General features: G+C 39.8%; 1 protein-coding gene and 1 long non-coding RNA gene across 3 annotated transcripts in view; one reads left to right on the forward strand and one right to left on the reverse strand.

Annotated features, from left to right (window-relative positions):
- Window positions 1-21480, reverse strand: part of ARHGAP6 (Rho GTPase activating protein 6) — a 462402-nt gene that overhangs the window by 300732 nt on the left and 140190 nt on the right. The gene's annotated exons all lie outside the window — the stretch shown is intronic.
- LOC139081018 (uncharacterized) lies at window positions 12671-20664 on the forward strand. The gene is made up of 2 exons (XR_011535953.1): window positions 12671-12895; window positions 20496-20664. It is a non-coding gene; the product is annotated as an uncharacterized lncRNA (long non-coding RNA).

Below are 21480 nucleotides of genomic sequence, written 5' to 3' on the forward strand. Positions count from 1 at the left end.
GGGCATGTGGCAGCAGTAAGAGCTACTGTGAACTGAGGGCTTGTTACTCACCAAGAATGCTGTTCAATGTCTTAGAAGCATTTCTCTCATTCAGTCAGCACAATAATTCTAATAAATTAGGGAACTTTATGATCTCTGTTTCATAGGGGAGGCAACTGAAGCTTGGAGCAGTTAAGCAATGTTCCCAGACTCAAAAAAGCTAGTAAAAGGCAAATTCAGGGCTTCAGGCCCTTCTTTCATTCATTCTTTTATCCATCAATGATTTTTTTTTTAAGATTGGCACCTGAGCCAACAACGTTGCCAATCTTTTCTTTGTTTGTTTCTTTTCTGCTTTTTCTCCCCAAATCCCCCCAGTATATAGTTGTATATTTTATTTAGTTGTGAGTGCTTCTAGTTGTGGCATGTGGGACGCCACCTCAACATGGCCTAATGAGCAGTGCCATGTCCACGCCCAGGATCCAAACCGGTGAAACCCTGGGCCCCCAAAGGGGAGTGTGCAAACTTAACTACTTGGCCACGGAGCTGGGCTCTATCCATCAATGATCTTTTGAGTGCCAGTCATGACCTGGACATTGTTCTGGGGACCAGACATAGAGCAGTGAACAAAACACAAGCCAGAATAGGTCTTTGCTTTCTTGGGATGTACATTTGAAGAAGAAGTTAAGTATAGAGAGAGAATGAAAAAGCAACAAATCAGAGTTTCTCAACTTTGGCACTATTGACATTTGGGGCCAGATAAATCTTTGTTTTGAGGGCTGTCCTGTGCATTGTAGGATATCTAGCAGCATCCCTGGCCTCTACTCACTAGATGCAGTAGCACTCAACCCCTACTCACAAGTTGTGACAACCCAAAACATCTCCAAACATTGCCAAATGTACCTAGGAGGCAAAATCACTCCAGGCTGAGAACCACTGAAACAAACAAACAATAATTTCAGGTAGTGATAAGTGATAAATAAAATAAAATAAAACTGGGTGATGGACGGAGAGTAAAGGGGAGGCATCACTTTAGACTGAAGGATTGCAGAAGGTTATTCCAAGGAGAAGAGGCCAAGAAGCAGACATTGATAAGTGGGAGCAAAGAGTTCCAGGCAGTGAGAACAGCAGGTGCAAAGGCTGTGAGGAGGTAAGGAGCTTGGTATGTTAAACGAACATACAGAAAGCAGAGTGGCTAAAGTATAATGACATAGGATGGGTGGGTAGTGGCCAGATTGTACAGCAACTTGTGGTTTGTGTTTTAAAAAGATAATTTAGTTGCTTGTGGAGAGGGGTTTGGGTGGCAAGAGAAAATGAAGGAATTGGTTGTCTAGGAGAGAGATGATGGGGGCTGGAATAGGATTTTAGTGGAGGAAATGGGGAGACACTGGACAGATCTGGCACATGGAGCTATAGAGCTGAGAGGCCTGGCTGATAGACTGGGTGTGGATAAGGTCCCTTCCACTTTGGGTGTCTGCCAAGATGAGCCTCATTTTCCATACTCCTGGAAATCTACCCCTGCTTCCAACTGGGCCAGACTTGCCACATTTCTGTTTGCTTGGGCTCAGTCTCTGGTTCTTCAATCCTCTCTGTACCTTTATCTTCAAGATGCTCACCCCTGACCCCTGCCAAGGTCAGCTCCATGTCCAGGGGCCTCATCTTTCCTTAGCTTCCCTGCCATTCCCTCATATCCTATTTCCCTCCAAACACTGCCAGCATTCTAACTCTCTTGGGAGCTAAAGCTGAACATTCTGTTTCTATGAATATAGAAACCCACTAACTCTCTCCATCAAGAATTCCAGAGAAGGACCTAGGGAGTTTCTCAGAGTCACTTTATGAACAAAAGACATGGTAGATGTGGGGTCAGAAATGCAAGAAAGAGGAATGGCTTTCAGCTTAACAGTACAATATAGCAGCCAAGGAGGAATATTTAAACAGCAATTTTTCTAGTGTATACGCTTGTAGTGGGTTGAATTGTATTCCCCAAAAAGATGTGGTCAAGTCCTAACCCCTGGTACCTGTGAATGTAACTTTATTTGGAAATAGGGTCTTTGTAGATGTAATTAGTTACGATAATTACATTGGATTAGGGTGGGCCCTAAATCTAATGACTAGTGTCCTTTTAAACCAAGGAGAGGAAACATACAGGCACAGTCACACATAGGGAAGAAGGCCATGTGACAATGGAGGCAAAGATTGGAGTGATGCAGCTACAAGCCAAGGAACACCAAGGGTTGCTGGGAGCCACCAGAGGCTAAGAAGAGGCAAGAAAGGTTTCTCCCCTAGAGCCTTCAGAGGGAGCATGGCTCTGCTGAGACCTTGATGTTGGACTTCTGGCCTCTGGAACTGAGAATAATAAATTTCTGTTGTTTTAAACCGCCCAGGTTGCGGTCATCTGTTTTGGCAGCCCTAGGAAACCAATACAATCCTCATTTGGACAATTTGACCCAAAAGGTACATTTTATCTACATGTGAATTTTCTGCTGAAAAGCTGTAACACAGAGTATTTAAAAGATGAAAGTTAGTAAGATGAACTCCAGATTTGACCTTCTAAGTTCGGTTGGTATTGTACACATGTACCCTGATTAAACTGCCTTCTTGATACTCTCTTTAGCTGCACATCTGCTGCTCTAGACCCAGGCTCCTGGGGCCCAGGGCTCTCATGCTGGGTGCTTTGCACAGTGAAGTTCAAGATGTACCCTCGGGGCCCTGAAGCCTAGGTACTGTGGGTGTGGGGACCTCAGTAAAGGTTAACCAAACCTTTGCGTGTTCTGATTACTCTTTCCCACAAGCCATAAGCTTGACACAGCCCAGCACCACTCCAAAAAGACCTGGGTAAAGTCTTCTAGAAGTGTCACCCTCGCACCACGCCTGAATCAACCTTGGCAAAATGCCAGGGAATACACCATGGTTTTATCCCCAAGTCCACCTACAGCCTTGCCTGCTGGCGCTCCTTTGGGTCTGCATACCTCCTTCCCTAGATCAGATAAGTGTTTCTTGTTTACATCTACTTCTGTCTCTATCCACTGGGAATTTAAATGGAGATATAAATCTCCCCAAATTATAAATGACCCAAGGCATTGTAGTTCCAATGATAGAACACTGGGCAGTAAGAGAAATGTTTTGGATGGTGGCACTTCTCTGTCATGCTTTCAGCTCATAGACAGGAGACTAGCTGCCCCTTTTCTTAGTCATACAGAAGAATAAAGACATGAAATCAGAGCAACAGATTAAACATATAAAAGCAGCAAACAGATCGCAATTTTAAAACATTTTATAGCATGATACGAAAGTTCTCACTGTAACACATTCACTCCTGCTTATCATTTACCGCAATGCTTCCCCTTCCCTCACTCTCCATTCTTCTAAAGTCAAAATTTTAAATATATTTTTTTCTGGACTACATATGCACTGTAAGAACTTTAGAAACAGAGGTAAGCACAAAATCCTGGGGTAAAAATGTAGGCATTTAGGGGCCAGCCTGGTAGCGCAGCAGTTAAATGCGCACGTTCCACTTTGGCGGCCCGGGGTTCGTGGGTTTGGATCCCGGGTGCAGACATGGCACGGCTTGGCAAGCCACGCTGTGGTAGGTGTCCCACATATAAAGTGGAGGAAGATGGGCATGGATGTCAGCTCAGGGCCAGTCTTCCTCAGCAAAAAATGAGGAGGATTGGCAGCAGATGTTAGCTCAGGGCTAATCTTCTTCAAAAAAAAAATCAAAGAAAAAGAAAAAAAAATAGGCATTTATCTGTGTGCACACAGATTAAAAGGCAATCAACCTATAAGCTCAGTTGTAGAATTTGTCTTTCACTTAAAAATGTATCTGAACATCATCTACGGCACTGAACGTTCTACATCATTATCGTCAATGGTTAAACAGTGTTCCATAATACTGGTATATAACAATTTAAATAATTCATATTATACACTGTTTCCATTCCTTCCTTGCCCTTATAAAAAAGGCTGAGATAACACATCCTTGAAGTCAAATTTTGGCACACACCCAGGATTATTTCCACAGAATAAAGGATGTGGACCTGTGGGGTCTCAGGAATTAACATTTTTAGGGCTTTTGATTCCTACTGCAGAATTGCTACCCTACCCACACCAAAAGACTGCATGCATCTGCACCTCCAGCAGCGTATCTGAGTGTGTCTTTTCCTACCCAATCATTAACACTATTTATTATACATTTTTCATGTTTTTTTAATTTACCCATGAAAATTGGTAACAAGGCATTTGAATCGTATGCTAATTAAAGAAACTATACATATATATAAATCCTTTCTAAAAATAAAGAATCATAGATCTAATTTTAAAAGGTAAAACTTAAAGTTTCTGGAAGAAAACAAAAGAGAATACCTTTTTTACTTTGGAGTAGGCAAACATTTCCTGGGACATAAACTTTGATATATTTGACTTCAGCAAATTAAAAAAAAAACTTCTGCTGATGAAAAAACACCATTGCTGAAGTGAAGAAGGCAAGTCACAGGCCAGGAGAAATATTTACAAAACATATATCTAACAAAGGACTTGTACTCAGAAATATTTTTTTACACTCTTATAAATGAATAATGAAAAGAACAACCAAAGAATGAATGGGAAAAAAGATATGAACAGCAATTCTCAAAATGAAACACTCAAATGGTCAATAAACACACGAAAAACAAGGAAATTCATAGTAAAGCCAAAGTGAGATTCAATAAGAGGTCCTAGACAGTACTACAAGATAAGCAAAAAAAGAAAATAAAGGACATACACATTGGAAACAAAGAAGAAAGACTAAATTTACTCCCAGAAAACATAATCATGTATTAATTACATAGGAAGAAAATCCAGAAGTCTACCAAAAAAAGCTATTAGAACTATAAGTGGATTTAGCAAAATCTCAGGTTGCAAGGTCAATATACAAAAACAATTGTATTTCTCTTTGCTGTCAACGAAGAATTGGAAAATGAAATTAGGAAAACAACACAGTTTAGAATTTAATCAAAATACCTGAAGCATTCAGGAATAAATGTAACAAAATATATGCCCACAACCTAAAAACTGAAAATTAAAAAATATTACTGAGAAAAGAAATAAGACATAAATAAATCACTCTATAAGCTCAGTACAATCCCAATCAAAATTCTATCATCAGTTCTGGCAGAAAGTGACAAACTCATTCTAAAATTTTATAGAAATGCAAGGAGCCCAGATTATCCAAGACATTTTGAATAAGAAGAACAAAGTTAGAGGGCTGATATTATCTGATTTAAAGATTTACTATAAGGCTACAGTAACCAAGACGGGGTGATATTGCATAAAGAAAGACATATAGAACAATGAATCAGAATAGAGAATCCTCAAATAGACACACACACATAATATAGTCAATTGATTTTTGACAAAGGTGTCACAAAGTAATTCAATGGGCAAGAATAGAATTTCAATAGATGATTTTGGAACAATGTTTTTTAAAAAAATGAAACTGGCCCACTTCATGCCATATATATATACCTCTCGCTATATATATATGCATATAGAGACCAAAATAAAATAAAATTTATAGATAGAATAGACCAAAATAGAATAGAATATATATGCATATGCATATATAGATCAAAATAGAATTATAGACTTAAACATAAATGTTAAAACTATAAAACATTTTGAAGAAAATATGCAATCTTGTGGTACATAGATTTCTTAGGATATAAAAAGCAACAAGCATAGATAAAAATATTAAAAACTGGACTCCATCAAAATTAAAAACCCCTGTTCACTGAAAGATATTATTAAGAAATGAAAGCCAAGACATAGACTAGGAGAAAATATCCACAATACTTATATCTGACAAACAATTTGTTCACAGAATATATAGAGTTCTTACAACTCAAAAATAAGATGACAAACTATCCAATTTTTAAAAATTGGCAAAAGATTTGGAAACTTTACAAAGTAAGATAGATGAATGACTGATAAGCAAATGATAAGATATTTATCATAAGTCATCAGGGAAATGCAAATTAAACCACAATGAGGTACCACTATAAATCTACTAGAATTGAAACATATTGTATGATTACAGTATGAATAACAAATGTCAGCAAGAATGTCAAACAACTGGAACTCTCATACCTTGCTGATGGAGTGTAAAATGCGGCAACCCTTTAGAGAACTGTATGGTAGTTTCTTATGAAACTAAACATACACTTGCCATATGATCTGGAAATTTTACTTCTCAACATTTACCCAAGAGAAATGAAAACACATGCCCCCAAAAGAACTGTACACAGTTTTTATAGTAGCTATATTCATAACAGCCAAAAACTGGAAACAACTCAAACGTTCATCAACAGATGAATACATAAAACATTGTGATATGTCCATACAATGGAATATGAGTCAATAATAAAAAGAAACAAACTACTGATATACACAAGAACATGCATGAATCTCAAAAATAAGATATTGAAGCAAAAGAAGCTAGGCAAAAAAATGCACATACCAAATTATTCCAATTATAAGAAATTCTAGAATGAGCAAAACTAAGCTATAGGGTCAGAAAGTAGATGAGTGGTGGCCTAATACAAGGGAGAGGCGTTGACGATGAAGGGACTCTTTGCGGTGTTGGAAATATTTGATATCTTGATTGTTGGGGTGGTTACATGGGTGTGTGTATGTATATATATATATATGTGTGTGTGTTTATATATATATACACACACACATATGTCAATGTGTATGTATAGTACATATATATACACACATATGTCAAATCTCATCAACCTGTACAGTTAAAAATAGTGTATTTTATTGAGTGCTAATAATACTCCAATAAAATGGATTTTAAGAAAAAAATAATGAAATACAATTATTACCCACCAGTAGGACTAAAATTACAATGACTGGCAAGACCAAGTATGTGACAAGGATATAAAGTAATTGGAACACTTGTACATTGATAGAAAACCTTTTTGGCAGTTAAAGTTAAATAAACAGCTTTCCTATGACCCAGCAATTCCACTCCTAGTTTTATACCTGAGAGAAATTAATACACATGTCCATGAAAAGATTTGTATAAGAATGTTCAGAGAAGCTTTATTTACAACAGCCAAAGACTGGAAACTAGCCAAGCATCCATCAACAGGGGAATAGATAAACATTGTGGTGTGTTCACACAATGGAAAAGTACTCAGCAATAAAGGAACAAACGATGCTCACAACAACACGGACAAATCTCAAAATCACGCATTAAATGAAAGGCACATGAGAGTACATAGTATGATTCCACTTACATGGTTTGCAAAAACAGGCAACACTAATCTACGAGGATGGAAATCAGAAGGGTGGTTGCGTCTGGGCAGGGGAACTAACTGGAAGAGAGCACGAGGAAACTTTCTTTGTGATGAAGATGTTTTATATCTTAAACTGGCAATGGCTGTGTGTGTTTCTCAAAATTCATCAAGCTGTACACTTTAAAATTGGTGCATTTTACTGCATACAAATTATACCTTGACAAAAAATGAAAAGACAAAAATAAAATTCAAAGCCAGGGAGATTTGGGGGGGTGGAGAGTTCTTCAGAGCTTGTGTTCATTTGTACGCATTTTCTCATTTTCTTAGAGATTACAAAGATGCTACTTATCAAGAATATTCTTCACAGAAAAACAAAATTCCTCTGAGAGCAAAGTGACACAGAACTCTAGTCCTCTGAGGGCCCAAAGAAACAAAAACAAGAGCGTGCTGAGATTTTGAAGCCCCAAATCTTTTAACTCATAGAAGAAGGAATTCTAAATTGGGAACCCAAACATTTTCTGTTTCCTAGCAGAAACACTCATGCACGCAAAAGCTTCAGACAGGCAACGAGGCTATTAAAACGGTGATCTGGTTGTCACAGATGTCTTAAAATGCATTCGGAATCAACTTAGTGCCCACTTTAAACAAACGCGGCTTTCTCCCAGAGTTACTCATAACAACCAATGCACTCTGCGGTCACAGTTAATCTGAGTTGCGGGGTCCTGAGCTTGAGGGCCATGTGTGTCAGAAGATTTCTCATATGCCTTTGGACAAACAGTGCTTGCCACACAAGAAGCAATGCCTCACTCGTGGCGTTTTATTGTTGCTATCATGAAATATGAAGCTGCGCGACTACACAATCAACAAGGGTCCTTCCAAACAAGGGCATCACAGTCCAGCTCATTGCACCACAGCTCCAAAGACTCAGACAAAGAGATTTCATATTGGAGACACCTAGTTGCACACTCATTTCTGAGAGTGGCATCCCTCTGATCAATAGGTCATGGTATAAATTCAGTCACTTAGGAAGCATCTGCAGACATATAATTCTGATTATAGGCTGCTACTGTATCGCAGATGTAATCCAGAAATTCTCAAATTTAGAAGAACTCTATTCAAGGCCGGCTTCATGAGTGTAAAACCTGTGCACAGGGCTCCATGCTCAAAAGGGGTATGAACTTGGTTAAATGCTCAGCTGTCACCATCTGGAAATTCTAATAATTTTTTCGAAAGGAGCAGCAAGTTTTTATTTTGCACTGAGCCAAGTGCAATTTAACTCCAAATAGATCATAGACTTAAATGTGAGAGCTAAAACTATAAAACTGTTAGAAGAAAACAAAGAAGTAAATCTTCAGAACCTTGGGTTAGGCAAAGCCTTCCTAGATACAACACCAACAAAAGAAAAAGCACAAGCAACAAAAGAAAAAATAGATAAATTGGACTTCAACAGAATTTAAAATTGCACACCATCAAGAAAGTGAAAAGATAATCCAAAGAAGGCGATAAAAATATTTGTACATCATGTATCTGATAAAGAACTTGTACCCAAATATAAAGAATTCTTGCAATGCTATATTAAAAAGACAAATATCCAATTAAAAAATGTACAAAGGATCTAATAGACATTTGTTCAAAGAAGATATACAAATGGTCAATAAGCACATGAAAAAGTTCTACCATTAGCCATCAGGGAAATGCAAATCAAAATCGCAATGAGATACCACATCATCCCCACTAGTAGGGCGATAATCAAAAAGACAGATAATAACAAGTGTCAGCAAGAATGTGGGAAAATTCACTCATACACTGCTAATGGGAATGTAAAATGGTGCAGTCACTTTGGAAAATGGTTTGGTAGTTCCTCAAAATGTTAAACATAGAGTTATCATATGACTTAGCAATTCCACTCCTAGGTATCTACCCAAGAGAAATAAAAACATACATCCACACAAAAACTTGTACGTGAATGTTAATAGCAGCATTATTCATAATAGCCCCAAAGTGAAAATAACACAAATATCCATCAACTGATGAATATATAAGTAAGTTGTGGTATAGATAATGAAATGCTATTCAGTAACAAAAAGAATGAAGTACTGATACATGCTACAATATAGATAAACCTTGAAAATATTGTGCTAAATGAAAGAATCCAGAAACAAAAAAATCACATACTGCATGATTTCATTTATACGATATATCCAGAATAGGCAAGTCCAACAAGACAGAAAGTACATTAGTGGTCGTTGAGCACTGGAAGAAGGGGTGGGGGAATGGGGAGTAATGGCTAGCGGGTATGGGATTTCTTTTTGGTGTGATAAAAATGTTCTCATTAATTGTGGAGATGGTTGTATCATTTTGTGAATATACTAAGAGTCATTTAATTGTACAATTTAAATGGGTGAATTTTAGGGTGTGTAAAATCCGTCTCAATAAAGCTGTTTCTTAAAAAGTAATGTTTAGAGGCCAGCCCCATGGCCAAGTGGTTAAGTTCGTGCACTCTGCTTCAGCAGCCCAGGGTTCACCGGTTCACATCCTTGGCGCAGACCTAGGCACTGCTCATCAAGCCATGCTGTGGTGACATCCCACATAAAGGAACCAGAACGACTTACAACTAGGATATAGAACTATGTACTGGGGCTTTGGAGAGAAAGAAAAAAAAAAGAGGAAAACTGGCAACAAATTTTAGCTCAGGGACAATCTTAAAAAAAAAAAAAACAATGAAAGTTTTAGCATGTTAGCTGCTTTTTTTCTTCCAATCTCTTTTAGTTGAATGAACCAAGATACCCAGAAAGAACTCAGCAATACATACACTATAACCCAAGCCCAAAGTCCCTCTCCCACTAAATGAACAGACATGCGAATCATCTAGTCTCTTAGATGACATTGGAGTCCCATGATGCTGCCTCCTGTATCTTTGCCCCCAGCTGTAGTTCCCTTAGCCACCAAAAGCTCACTACTGTCCTTTCTAACATAGGGTTGGCACATCTAAGGGAGATGACAAGCAACACTTTTTTCTTATTTTTTGATTTACTTTATTCAAACAACTCAAAATTCAGCTGCTCTTTTAGGCCATGATAGTATTAACAACCAAAATCGTTTGGAAAAATCATCTGAAGACTGTACAACATATCCAAGGTTAACTGCATCCGGTCTTCAGAAACACAAACTACTAGGATGTCCCCTGGAGTGTCATTATTTACAGAGGATTTTTCCCTCTGCCTCTAATATTTTCGTGGCTGTGCTGACTGGAGGCTTTCAGAATAGAGGCTACTATGGAATGCTGGAGAATTCCTTCCCCAGGGTCCTTCATGGCTCTATTACTCTATTCCATTCTCATGAGCTTCTCTTAAGGACAGTAATCATTTTTTCTCACACATGCACATCCACGCACAATCACATCAGGCCTTAAAAGTCCAAGTCCATTATGATGAGTTTGGGGAAGGACACCAAAGCTAAAGAAGGAAGGGACGGGAGACTGTAGGAGGTAGCAGCAATGCTTAAAGCGTTGTGATGGAAACAGTCCAAGTGGCGGGACTGTGGTGAGAGGAGTAGAAACTAATCAGCCTGCAGCGCAGGGATTCAGTGGTGGAAGGATAAGCTGAGTGCACCGAAGGTCAGCAATACAGAGCATTTCCATAGGGGAGTCCCCGGAAAAAGAAGGCATTCCAAGTACGGTTGTAAGATAAAACACAGGACACCTAGTTAAATTTGAACTTTAGATAAAGGAAACATACTTTTGTAGTATAAGTATATCCCACATATTGCACGGGATATATTTATAACAAAAATTATTTGTTTTCTGAAATTCAAATTTATTTGTTAAATCTGGCAAATTCCCAGCGAATTCCAAGGGAAGAAAACCTCAGCTCAGGTAAGTCCAGGTAAGTGTGACTGGGGAGGGGAGACTCTGAATACAGCCACAGTATACTTCTTCTGGCACAGGAGAGACAAGACACAAATACCAAATTAGCTGACTAATAAAGAATAGAAGAGTTGTTGCACTAAATCTGACAAATTCCCATGAAGTTCCTAGAGTTCCACCACTTGGAGGACATTTTCCCCAGTATAGCAGGTGAAAAACTTTCCAGAGTCCCAGGAGGCCGGTGTTCTAACTCAGTGGTTCTCAAGTGGTGGCAATTTTGACAAGGTTTGACAAGGGGGACATCTGCCACAACGGGGGCGGGGGGTAGTACTGGTATCAAGTGGGTAGAGGCCAGCAATGCTGCTAAAAAGTCTAGTTCACAGAACAACGCCCTACAATGAAGAATGATCTGGACCCAAATGTCAATAGTGTTTGAGGTTGAGAAACCCTACTTTCAGCTAAAGAGAGTCAGAGGAGCCTGAATCAAGAAGAGAGGAGCCGCACTAGAAGTATCACTGACAGCTGGAGTACCCCAGCAGTAGCTGGATTAAAAGATGAGAATCAGGTTGACTCCACACAGTATCTGCACAGCCAACATTCCTGTTCTCTTGTAAGACCCCCTCCTGGAGGCACCCTAATGAGTTGGGGGAATGTGCAGAGGGGGTGTCCTGAGATGCTGACCTCTCAGCACTCACCTTTCTGTTGAGGCCACCCTCTCATGCCTACATTGTCCTAGTTTGCTTGGTGACCACTGAGCACTGCCCACCTACTCCCTGGCTCTGGGGTGCAGACTTCATGCAGGTCTGGACTCTCACGGACCCTGTGGCAGATGCCCTCAGGGCTCTGCTCATACCCCCTCCAATGCCTTTCCCAGTGTTGTGCTCAGTAGCTCTAAAGTGTTCTTACTCCAAATAGCCAGTCTTGTGTCTCCTGTTTGAAGGACTCTGCCTGCACACATGAAGAGCATGAAGTGCCTGGAAATTTACATTCCCTCCCCACAGAGTTGAGGGGGCAACCCTGATGGGGACAGCAACGCAGGGTGGGATCTGCCACTGTTCCCAGTCGTCCTCTGTGCGGTTGAGCTTAAGTTACTCCCCTGGAGGAGACTTTATGGTAACTTGAAACCTTGGGGGGCCTCCTTCTCTTCTTCCCTTACCACTTTTTCCTGAGAGTACTTCCTGATCAACCTCTTTCATATTAATCCTTGTCTCAGAATCTGCGCCTGGGGAACACAACCAAACGCAGAACTCTTCTGCTGTCCTTAACAGGTCTAAGGGACGGACATGTGATCCAAAACAGCTGTGGTAGACACTGGCCATCACCTTACCAACAGCCATCTGCACATGTGCCCCCTCCTGCCCTTCCCACAGAACCTGAGATGTGTTCAGGGAAAGCTGTCCCTTCCCTTAGCCTCAGAGGCTGAGTCATGACTGTTCAAAGCCACTCAAGATAACCTCATCATTCTGTGCCAGTGACTTGTCACAGAATGGACATGTGACTCAGTTCTGGCCAATGGGATATAAAGAGAAGTCTGCTGAGGTTTTACAGAGTAGAGATCTAGTCCCAAAAATAAGAGCGTTGTGGAAAGAAAGACCCCTTTACTATTCTTCCTTCCTCCCTATGACACTGACATGAAGAAGCAATGCTCAGGGCAGCAACAGCCATCTGCAACTACGAGCATAAACTCAAGAGATTCACAATACGCTGCCCAGTCCTGATTTCATGAGTCACCAAATCAACCCAAGAACCTCCTACCTTCAGACTTCTAGAGGTAAGATAATCAAATATTTTCCTTTCACTTAAGCCACTGCTGATTACTCTCTTGCTTAGCAATGAAAATATCCCAAGATGAAGCCCGATTATTGCCCGCCCATGAAATTGGTTAAGAAACTGGATGCTGTAATAGAGAAGGTTCCACCTTCTTTGGGACCATGAGCTGTAAGCTTGGATGTTTCTGTTGGCCAGTGATCATCTTCCACGACTATAGGAAGAAAGACATCTGCAGTGGGAGAAAACAAACCCATCAGAGAAGGAAACAGAGCTGAGAGACTGTGCCTATAATGAATTCTTGTGGTGACACTGGCTCCGACTCCCTTATCTGTAAAATGGGAATAATAACTCCAACCATACTGCTATAGTAGGTATACCATACACATATACACCATATATATATATACCATATATATACCATTCAGGACTGCTATAGAATGATTCAAACTAACACTTGCAAAGTGTCTGGTTCTACTTCTCTTAAATTTGAAAATCTCGGAGAATAAAGTATTCCAGCCTTATTTGCAAAGAAGCTTAACGCTGTTATTTGACAGTGTTTGGGTTGCATTCTAGAAGTCAATGTGCCTGAGCTTGAAAACTGGCTTCCCTTGAAAAAGACTTTGGCATCTGATCCAAGTTTGCCTTGGTTCGTGCAGCAGCTGTGCTCAGAGACGGCAAGAGTGGGCCGGAGGCGGGGGGGGGCAGGGGGAGAAGGAAGGGGAGGAGAGAGTGAAAGGAAGGAAGGACCAAAGAGGGGAAAAAATATATATATACTTTATTGGAGTTGCAAAAAACTTCCTGGAGCTTTCATTCATCGAGGATCTGTTGAGACTCACTCCGTTAAAAAAAAAAAGCTACAATTTTACTGACTGCTTCCTGTCATAAAAACTCTCTTTAGCATTTCATTTTCAATGTTACATTTAACATCCAAAAAAAAAAAAGACTGTCAAGTAGGGGCTTTAATTATTCCTATTTTACATTTGAGAAAACAGAAGCTCAGAAAGGTTATGTAAATTGCCCAAAGTCACACACCTAGGTGGGTAAGCCAGGATTCAGCTCAGGTGTGCCTAAGTCCATAGTCCTGCTCTTAGCCATTCTTACACCAAATGCCACTGAAGGCCAATTACCAAAAATGAGAAGATACATAACACATCACTCAGAGTGTCATGAGCGAGCCAGTGTAATTAACTCAATTGTGTACACTTGAGATCCTTAACATAAATACAATAAAACAAAATGAAATGCAACACCTCCCTGTCTGAAAGTTCACAGCCTATGGTGGAGACAGAATGTAAATACATCATTTCAAGGCATGAAAGTTGTTCTAATAAACTTGCTGGAGAACCACCGGAAATTTCATCAAGAAAATGTTCACTACAGGATGAGTGAGGATTTATCAGGGAAAGGTCTTAGAATAGAAGGGGGATGGAAGAAATAAGCCTTCCAGAAGGCATGCAAGGCACAAGGTATTTCAAGAGAGGTGAGCAGTTAAACGCATTAGAAGTAAAATTGTAGGAAATGCCATTTAACATCCAAAAATATTCTGAGCCTATGTAATGTTAGTCTCCTTTCTCAGCCCCTGAGGCAGTTCTTCGTCATGAAATAAATATTATTTTTAAATTCCTATCCACCTTTTCTTTCTTCTACACACATAAGCAAAATAAACTTTGGAATTGCACAGCATTTTTAGTATTTTTATGTGACTTTTTTAGGTAATCAGTTACAACAAATGCTAAATGAAAATATAATTTTATAAATTGTGATGCCTGTTCACACACATTGCTCATTTTCCCTGTGATGATTTCAGGTGGGGGCAGTGAGCACGGCTGCTACATATCCCCAGTTCATAGGTTCGAGAGGAAGAGATTTTCCTACAAGAACCCATCTAGCTGGTGAAAGGATGAGAGTACTGTCTCCTGACCCCCAGATGCATCTACATGTCTTACTGCTCCTTCTCTCCAACTAATTATTCACACACCAATCACATAAGCGGTCCTTAATTCTTTCTACTTTAAGAAGTAGCTTTACTGAGTAGATATCTTATTTGATAATATTTTGATTCTGAGACAGAAGCAGCAGTTGAATTTGATCTCCACACATTGAAATCAGCATTAGGCATACTATTAAGCCTGCACAGGGGATGGGAGCAGGAGAAATCTGGGAGGCACGAAATGTGAGCCCAACACAAACACACGAGCCACCTCCTAATAAGGAAAAATGATGTTTTGGCCATTCTCTTGCAAGAAAAAAAAGGCTGGGTTACAGTGACCTGAAAATAAACTTGCCCAGACATCATGCTAGGTCAGGTAGGAAACCCAAAACAATCACAGGGTTGCCATGGATGAATTCTACACCAAAAGCCAAAAGAAATTTTTAAGGGTATTAGGATTTATTTTTCGGGGGTGAACAAACTTTAGGTTTCCTTGTATTCACTATTTACTCATTCACTCACTTATTCGTTCAATGGATTAATCTTTGAGTGCCTCTTATAGGACAGGCACTCTTCTAAGTCTTGATAAGATACCAGTGAAGATACCAGGTTCAGAGGGGGAAATGGACAACGAAAAAGTAAATCACCTATAATTTTACATGATGAGAAGTGCATGAATAGCTTCCTTTCCTTCTTCCTTCTTCGCTTCCTTCCTTCCTTCTTTCCTTCTTTCTTTCTCTCTCCCTCTCTGTCTCTCACTCCCTCTCTCTCCCTCCCTCCCTCTCTCTCTTTCTTTCTTATCCAATCTAAGAGCCATGAGGTGAGCTGTGCACAGTAGGTATCAGCACAGGGTAGGATAAGGGTGGCAACCCAGCAGAGTATATCAGAGCACAGTAGGATGAGCAGAGCATTTGCTCAAGGTGGCCTGCTGCTAGACGTTAGAAACCAAGTGGTACAAGGAAGGCATTCACAAGGGCGGGGAGGGGGAAGCAATGAGGCTGGCCTGGTATGGGCTTGTAGAGCCTGAGAGGGATGAATAGGGTATCCATGTGCCATATGGGGGGAAGTGGCAGTGGCAGCAGCTTGGTATAGGGTTTTGGACACTAAGGCAGTGAGAGGCAGGCCAGTGTGGAATGTAAGAACCCAAGAGAAGTGAGAAAGGCATCCACGTAGAGGTGTAGGGGTCAGTGGTGACAACAGGAGATTGGGTACCTATAGGGGAGATTGATCCACTATAGTTATATTGATGGTAGGAGAACCAAATTCCTTACTGTCAGAGAAGTGAAGGAAGGGAGAAAACTAGAATTATCCATGTGGCATTGGATTGGAATTAGAGACACAGGTGTAAATTCATGGTTTTCAATATATAAAAATAGATATAGAAGTAAACACATATGGAGATATAAGTAGGTACATATATATAGATACATATATATATTCCCCTAGATATCGCTACTGAACAGGTCTAGGAGTATGACACTTAATAGCAGTGAGTAGACTTCGTGTCAAGATCTTGGTTTCTAAATACCATTTCATACTAAACAGAACCAGTGACTGATACGAATGCTAGAACAGCAAAAGTACAAGCTGATTCTGGAACATCTTGTTGGGTCAGAAAGCAAGGAAGTGCTCAAAGAATGATGGGGACATACCGGAAGGACACGCAAAGCATCTTGAAGGAGCTCCCACTGTAGGTTTGCCAGATTCAGCAAACAAAAATAGAGAACACCCGGTTAAATTTGAATTTCAGATAAACAGTGAATAATTTAAGTATGTCATACAAAATTAAGTATGTCTACGCAGTACTTCAGACATACTTATACTAAAATATTATTCATTGTTTATCTGAAGTTCAAATTTAGCTGATTTTCCTGTATCTTATCCGGCAACCCTATCCCACTGCTAAATGTGGAACTTTTTGAGCATCAAAATAAATGAAAGTAATGGATTATAATCCACTGAATAAAATAGGAATCCCTAAGTCCACAGTGATATAAACAAACAAACAGGAAGCGTAGAAAACTTTTCCCTATGGCGGAATACCAAATAACATTTGTAGAAGGAGTGATGGAAACAGAAAGTTATCATCTGGCAATTATCATAGTAATAATTTAGCCAAGAAATATCAATGAATGCTGAAACTAGTGGGTAAAAGTTTGGTGAGGAATGGGATATTTACACATCCTAAAATGTGATATTCCTGACAAAAACAAATAACCTGAACCTAATCATGATGAACCATCAGACAAACACAAATTTAGGGACATTCTACAAAGCGACTCTACTGTACTCTTCAAAAATATCAAGGTCCTGCAAGTCAAAAAAGACTTAGTAATTGTTCCAGATTGGAAGAGACTAAAGAGAGATGACAAGCAAATCCAACTCATGAGGCTGGACTGTATCCTTTGGATACAAAGGAGATTATTGGGACAGTTGGTAAAATTTGCATAGGGCCTAGAGACTAAATGGAAGCAACACATCAATGTTAATTTCCTGATTTTAATGGTTGATTGTGGTCATTGCCTGTAGAAATTACCCACTAAAGTACTAAGAGTAATGGGGTATCATGGTGGCAACTTACTCTCAAATGGTTTAGGAAAAAAGTTCTTTGTACTATCTCTGCAATCATTTTTAAGTTTGAATTTACTTAAAGCAAATTTTTAAAAAATATTACCACCTTTAAAAATAACAAAGGGAAGAAAAGCTTTATTTTTTTAAATAGTAAAGTAGTTCATCACACAGATCTATCAACAGTGTACACTTTCTATACCTCTTTGTCCAGCTCAACCTAGTGCTAGGCATTTTATCAGATGCAAAGTGTATGGCACAGTTCTTACGTGCAACGATCTTATGATCTAGAGAGGATCTAGGGCTTATATAGGGCAAGAGAAAACTATTAATGTTAGACAATTTATGAGAAGTGCTAAATGAGTCACACACTCAACATACACAAAATTGGGTAAATTCTTTGAGCTAGTCTTTGCTGTCAGCCTGTCCAAGAAAGATCGATTTCTACTGAAGAGTATAGGCAAAGAGAAAGAAAAAAGAACTTGGAACTAGACAAGGAAGAATCTTAGATGCTCAAACAATAGCAATCCACCACAGGCTTCAAAAGAGAGAAGCTCTAATTAGCTGCTGGGTCCCAAATAGGAGATGACTGTGTCAAGCCAGGTGTATGAAAACAAGAGACTCAACTAGTGTGAGTAATGGCAGAAGGAACAGATTGGAAAGCATGGAGGCTACCAGAATTTTAAATAAAAAAGAAACAACTTTGGGCTTCTTTATTCTAGAGCACAGGTCTGGCAAATGTTTTCTATAAAGAGCTAGGCAGTGAATATTTTCAGCTTTGCAGGTCAGATAGTTTCTGTAGCAACTACCCAACTCTGCCATTGTAATGCTAGAGCAACCATAGACCATAGTTAAACAAACAGGCATAGTTGTGCTCCAACAAACTTTTATTTAAAATAACAGACATGTGTATCAAATTTGGTCCACAAGCCTACAATTTGCTGACCCCTGGTTAAGAGAAGTCCAAGACAGCTGTTTGGTGGTGACTTTGGGTGACTTGAAGAATGATCACACTGCTGAAATGGGTAGAAAAGCCAGGAGGAGGTATTCAACATAACAACCTCAGTTTCATTTTACCCATTTTGTGTTTGAATGCTAAAAGTAGGACTAAATGGAATTAAGAGATCAGTGACTTGACCAGAGAAAAGAGAAGATCATGGAGACAGGCAGAGGGATGCGTTTTGTAGAGGTGTTGGAAATGCAAGGTAAAAGGTGATCAGCAAGCAGGTGAGAGCTCAGATAATGTGTGGACCAGACAGACGGGGATTTGAAACCAGACAGGCATCAGAGGGGCACTGGAGGTGAAATGAAAATAAGGCATTAAGTTAAACCATAAAATCAGTGTGCCAGACACAACCTCAGATGATCCCTAATGGGTCACATACTTATATAACCCACTCCTCTTGAGTGTGGGCAGAATCTGGGACCTACTTTGAACCAATTGAATGTGACAAAGGTGATCGGATGGTACTCCCACGATTGTGTTCCATTATGTGAAACTGCATCTTAACAGACTGGAGCAACAGACTCTCCCTTGCTGGCTTTGAAGAAGTAAGCTGCCATGTTGGAGGCCTGTGAGAGAGGTTGTGAAAGGGCCATGTGGCAAGGAATATGGGTGGACTCCAGAAGCTGAGAGTAGCACCTGGCCAACCACCAGCAAGAAAACAGGGACCTCAGTCCTACAACCACAGGAAACTGAATTCTGCCAACAACCACGTGAGTTGGAAGAGGACTCTGAGGTCCAGAAAGGAATACAGCTCAGCTGACACCTTGATTGCAGCCTTGTGCCACCCTGAGCAGAGGACCCAGTTAAGCCGTACATGGACTCCTGACCCAGGGAAACCGTAAGCTAATAAATGCGTGTTGTTTTAAGCCTCTTTGTGGTAATTTGTTATGCAGCAATAGGAAACTAATACAGACGATTTGGAACAAGGTGTCCTAGATGGTGGTGTTGTTTCAGATGCAACTGGTGTCCAGGTCTGTTTCTTTTTGCCAATTTATGGCTGTTCATAGTCTTTGGAGGACCCAAGCTTAGAAAAGCCTCAGGTATTACTAGCTTTTTACATTTTCTTCTTGCTTTTCAAATAATTGGTGGGAGGTGGAAGGAAACCATACCAAAATTGTTTTACTTAAGCTTGAATTTGCCTTTATTGTAGACAATGACTCATTTATAGCATATCAATATTAAGGTATCAGACAGGAACCCTATCAATTTTTCAAAAAGAAGAATATTTAATATTGAAATTGTAACGCCAAAGAAGAACAGTGAAGGGTGGGAATGAAGCAGTCAAGGTCAGAATTGAAATGGGCACCCTGTTATTCTTCAGCCATCCTAGCCTCTTCTGAGGTATGTCAACAGTGTAAAAGCAAGCCAGAAACAGACTTCAGAGGAATTTAGACTTGTCTCCAGCTCTTGGAAAATAGAATACAATGTTCTGTGTATCATCTTAATTACCCTTGTTACCTAACAATGCAATAATAAACAGAACAAGTGAACAATTCTTTAATATATGATTTTGGAGAATTACAAACCAAACATTCTATATCAGAACGCAATCTTTATACTAGAAAAGAATGGCTGAAAAAAGGAAATCCTAGCCAGTCTTTCAAAAAGCACTAATATATATTGGCCAAGTCCTGTATGTGCTGAGCATTCAATAAACAGTTAGACTGAAGGGCTCAAAACAGCAACTTCATGGGGAAAGATTATACATTTGCCTCCTGAGAGTCAAGAATACATAATCCATGCATTCAGGTTAATATAGTACTTTTAAAAAGAGGTATTCTTATATGTATTAACATGGACAATGTTCAAGGCAAAGTACGTTTTTTGTATAATGTGATCCTATTTATTTTGAAAGACGGAGACAAAGAGAAGAGAGAGACTGACTACAAAATTATTAGGTAGCTATCCACCAAAATCTGTTCTCCACTATCTTTCATATAACAGAATTGTAGCTAGGCATGTGGCTGCTCAGCTACACTTTGATTCCAGGCCCACGTTACAGTTCTGTATGACCATGCAACTAAGTTCTTGCCCAAGTGTGTCCTTTAGGTCATGGCATGTGCCTTCTTCATACTGTGTTTCACTCTTTCTCACTAGATGGAATGGTGATCACCAGTGACCTGGAGGACCGCGTGCTGAAGATGGCAAAGCCACAGTCATCCTGGGTCCTCAAAGGACTGAATGCCTGGAGCAGAGCTGCCCACCAACCTGGACTACACCCATCAGACCTTGACGCGAAGGAGAAATAAATGTCATTATTCCTTAAGCCACTGAATTATGGGGGTCTCATTACAGCTTAGCAAACCCTAACTTATCTGTACATCATAAAACAGAAAGTATATCACACAATATATGTGTCTATATATGCACTGAAATTGTTGGCAAAGATATTCAACAAACTGGTAACAGTAGTTATTTCTGGGGAGTCGACATGGTGATGAGGAATGGGAATTACTGGGTGGATTAAAGATTAATATATGTGAATTCCCTGGTCTAGAGCCTGGTCTAAAGCTCAGACTCAGTCATGGGAACTAGGCGTAGCCACTCTGATGCTCCTGACCAACACTTTGAATCTATGGAGAGGGGTATAGGGTCATAGAGCAATGAGAGATTATTCATGGTGGCGAAAGTAGCACTCTGTCCAGCAGGAATGGTTGCAAGTGTCCATAGATGCAGCTTCCTTACCTGTCTATTCCTTGATGTGATCATGTTTGTGCTGTCAACTACTAATGGCTTGCTGTATGGAGAAGAGAGTCAGATTCCTGAGGGTGTTGGCAGAGGGTTCAGCTGCAGGGTCCAGATGTAATAGCAAGAAGAGTTGCTCAACAGAGATAAATGAGACAAAGATGTGGGCAAATATGGAAAAGCCTGGGCTCTACATTCAAACATAAAAAATATTTAATAGAAATTCATATCAAATTGACAAGAAAGGGCTGCGTAAGATTTCCCATACAAAACTAGATTCCATTTTTTAAATTAAATCAGGATTTCTCAACCTCAGCAATATGTACCTTTGAGGTCAGATCATTTTTTGTTGCAGGGATGGTGGCATCCTGTGCATTGTAGAATGTTTATCAGCATC

Source organism: Equus przewalskii, chromosome X (genome assembly GCF_037783145.1).
Source record: "Equus przewalskii isolate Varuska chromosome X, EquPr2, whole genome shotgun sequence".
In the NCBI taxonomy this organism is placed as follows: domain Eukaryota; kingdom Metazoa; phylum Chordata; class Mammalia; order Perissodactyla; family Equidae; genus Equus; species Equus przewalskii.